The 3970-nt window shown below is 40.3% G+C and overlaps 1 pseudogene; it reads right to left on the reverse strand.

Moving 5' to 3' along the window:
• Positions 1-285: 285 nt before the first annotated feature.
• Positions 286-2162, reverse strand: LOC105044094 (uncharacterized; annotated as a pseudogene).
• Positions 2163-3970: the final 1808 nt, after the last annotated feature.

Consider the following 3970-nt stretch of genomic DNA (forward strand, 5'->3'; position numbering starts at 1 on the left):
GAGGCCATGGCGACTATAACAGAATATGGTAAATAAATGGAGGAAAAATATGCTCAGAATAACAAGTAGGAAAGCTCAACTTTTTTTCCATTTTGTTAATTATTTAGTTATTTTAGATGTAAAACTTGAGCTAGCCATCTCAACACTGAATTTGGAATCCAAATCTATATGCATGGATCTTTGTTGCGAGTGTCACCTATAGTCAAAAGCACTCAAAACAAGCATACAAAACTTGAGGCTTAAAATTAACAAGTCATATACGACTGCTATTATATACTCCAAAATCCCATGAATCCAAGTTGCCGTTCACAGTTTCTTTTGATCAGATATTAACAACACCTCCCATATGAGTCGATAACAATCCACAGCACATTCCGCTGGCGGACAAATAGAAAATTAACGACAAAAAACCTGATAAATATCAAGATAGCATATGCTTGTAACCTTGCTGCATGTCAACCCCGATAAGTTCGTCTCTTCCGCACTTTATTAGGAGAGAAGACGGCACTTAGTGCATTAGGAGAAAGTAATGCAGTTTTCAACAAATTCAAAGCCTGCATCCAAAGAAAGGAAATGCACAAAATTGATACAACCTATGTGATTGCATGTATATATGGCATTAAGTTTACTGGTGTCATGACTTAAAACATCGAAAACTAAATATTTCATACATGTAGAGTTTCAGTCTTTACCTGGGCCTCGCCAAACTCAATCTCCCTCTCCACGAGACTGTTAATGGGGACCTTCTTCTCATTGAGGTCTTGGACAGCGGAAAGAAGAGAGACTGGAGCCACACGCAACCCGTCCATCACCAAGAACTTCCCTGGTCCTTTTGCATACCCTCCACCTGTGTCTGTCCGTCCAACAGGAAACTTCGGATTTACTTCCATATAGCCGTGATAGCGTTCAGATAGCTGCTCATCAATTTTAAGCATATTCTGGCTGCAACCAAAGAAGGGAGCCAGCTTGGGAGACAATAATATCTTATTGCAATCCTCTGACTTGATGTATTTGTTGCCTAACTTGCCAAGATCTTCAGCACTCTTGTACAAATTATCAACAGATCCAATGGATGAATGCCCATGGAGGAGCTTGACCACAGACGCAAGTGGGAAGGTGAGGAAGCTGAATAGAAGGTCCACGAAGTCTTCCTCTACCTCAAGGTACACCACCTTGTTGTGGGTGCCTTCTAGTAGCAGCTTCACCTTTATTTCTTTTGTAGACTCCGCAACAGCGTTTCTTTCATCTTTTGGTTGAACTAACAAGTCTTCGTCATCTGCTTCCTGATCTGTTGCTTCATTCAACTTGTCGAAATACAGGTCAGTTAAGGGCGTCTTGGAGATCAACGACTTACTAAGCAAAGTCTTGACCTGAAACCCAATCGTAAACACCATATCATCAAAAAGAAGAAGAACAAGAAGAAGAAGATCCATGATAGAAGAAGACTAAGATAGTAAAGTATCGAATAAGAAGAAAAGGAAAAAGGAAAATGATCATGAACCAGGAAGCAGGAAGGCCAAGTATGATGTACAAACACCTACATTACCTCTTCAACACCAAGATCAAGATTCCTTTCATCAAGCATGGTTGTATCATGTATCCCTAGCTTATCAATCAGAGAGATGAAAACAGCCACAGAAGCCGGCATTACTTGCAAGTCGTCACAGATTATAAATCTCATTCCCCCCTTTACAAAAACACCATCTTCACTGGTTGTACCGGTTTTCATCCGTTCTCCAACATGGTGCATAGTTTTTCCGCAAGTGCACCGAGCCTTCGGACGGAGCTATAGTAACGCGTAGTTCTGTTGCAGCAGTCGAATGAGGAGCACGTATAGAATTCTCGTGGCTTTGTGTCGTCCACGCTCAGCACCAAATTCTCGCAACGCAGTGCTGCTGCACCGATCGGTTGCAGCAGCATTGTCTTGCACGCCTCGGTCTGCAGGTACTGGGCGTCGAGATTCTCCACGGTCTCGTATAAGCCATCGAGGCATCCCAGAAATGATTGCTTGCGGAGGACTCGGGTGACGGTGCCCAAGGGAAGGGTGAGGAAGCTGAATAAAATATCCACGAAGTCCTTGTCGGATTCGGCAAATACCACCCGGCTCTTCTCCTTGTCCACTAGCAGCTTCACGGTCATCTTTTTCTCGCTAGCCATTGCAGGACGCCTTGCTTGATAGGAGCTCAAACTTGGGTTGGGTTGGGGGTTTAAATTCTTCTCCAGTTTTTGGTTCTTTCAGATCTGTGACGGTTCATTTCCCGGAATGGTTCGGAAGCCGAAGCAAGTAGCACGACTCGGATTTAATCGAAGATTTGACTTGGTTCCCCAAAAATATTTGATTGATTACAGTGCAATTAAAAATCGTCCTTTCATATTTCCGCGATTACTTTCGGTTCTGCAATTTCTCGAATTCTGCCGGGAGAACTGGCGTTTGATTAGATTGCGGTTAACCTAAATCTTTTTGATTTTAATCTCTGATAAATGGTGAACTGTAGGCCTGCAGAAAGATGAAGTGCTTTCTCTATTTTATTTTTTCCTCTCCTGTCAAATTTGTCAAAAGCAAGTCTAGCTTGGACCTAATCTTGCCTGATCCAGATACAATGGGTTACACAATGGGTGGGTGGTTGATCCCGGATCAGTTGGTATAATTGCCAAAAGAATTATGAACTCGATAAGTTAGAAATCGAACTGCCATCCATCTCAAAGATGAGTCATATTCGGGGAGGTATTCTGATTGCTGGATGGGTAATCTCTATTGTTTGCTGCGATAGTTTGCCTACTGTTATATAGTTCTGTTGTAAACTCCAATCTATATTTCAGCTATATAAGCTTTGCTCCATCTTCTACCAAAAAAAAAAAAAAAAAAGATGAGTCATATTCGGCACAATTGTCAAAAATGGCAATAGCCATCTCCAAGATCATTTGGTATAATTGTTAAAACATGGGCAGTCAATCCCTCATCATAGGACTTGAACTATCAAATTTGGTGCCTAACACAATATGTGCAAATGAGCAGTAGCTTTCCATCTCCGAGATGGATGGCATGGCAACTATCTAGGAGTGTACGATCTACCGTATCAAAGCGAATTCCAACTCCATATAATTCATCAAAGTCATGACACATGCCAAACAGTTGCAAATAAATTAACAATTTTAGAAGCCATACATACACCATTTCATGTGCTAGAAGAAAGTAAGTACATGAATAGTTCAGCAGCGAGTGCCATAAATGCAAGTGTATAAAGAACTTGTATAATTTTTACTAAGCCAAATATAGCCTCGACATGGTCCATATAACAAGTAAACGAGTAGATAACTTGCCTATGACAATCCTGTACCGTAGTCCAGCAACATGTGCCACAAAAACAAAAGAGTGCAACATAAAAATTCATCAAAACATGACATAGAATGAACCCATACAAGTATATTGACAATTCTAATCAAGTCATGTATAAACCACAATATACGCCAAAAGAATGCAAGTATAATAACAGCTCAGATAACATTTTATAATAAAAAAGGCCCTGACGAGGATATAGAAACATGTAAAGAATCTGCACAACAACTCAGAGAAACTTTATGCCATACAACAAGAAGTTGTATGTCATAAGCTTGTAAGAGCCCTACGTGATAGTAAAAAGCACATCGACCGTATAAATACAAGCACATGGCAGGTTTCAATTAACCAAGCCATATTTAAGACATCACTTGAATCTTAGAAGAATGAGTATATCACGGTCTTTAATTCACACTGACATATAAGAAAAGAAAATCCAAGGCGTCGGCGCATAAAAAAGGCAAAGATTTCTATATGATGTTTCGGTTTCTCTTCCTCATTATTTTGGGATGATGAGAAGACAAACAATATTTATAATGCTTCAGTTTGCTGAGGAACAAACATTACGCTTCCATCTTTCACGTTTTGGTTTTGCTTCCTCATTATTTTGGGACGATGAGAAAACAAAAGATA

Source organism: Elaeis guineensis, chromosome 4, assembly GCF_000442705.2.
Source record: "Elaeis guineensis isolate ETL-2024a chromosome 4, EG11, whole genome shotgun sequence".
In the NCBI taxonomy this organism is placed as follows: domain Eukaryota; kingdom Viridiplantae; phylum Streptophyta; class Magnoliopsida; order Arecales; family Arecaceae; genus Elaeis; species Elaeis guineensis.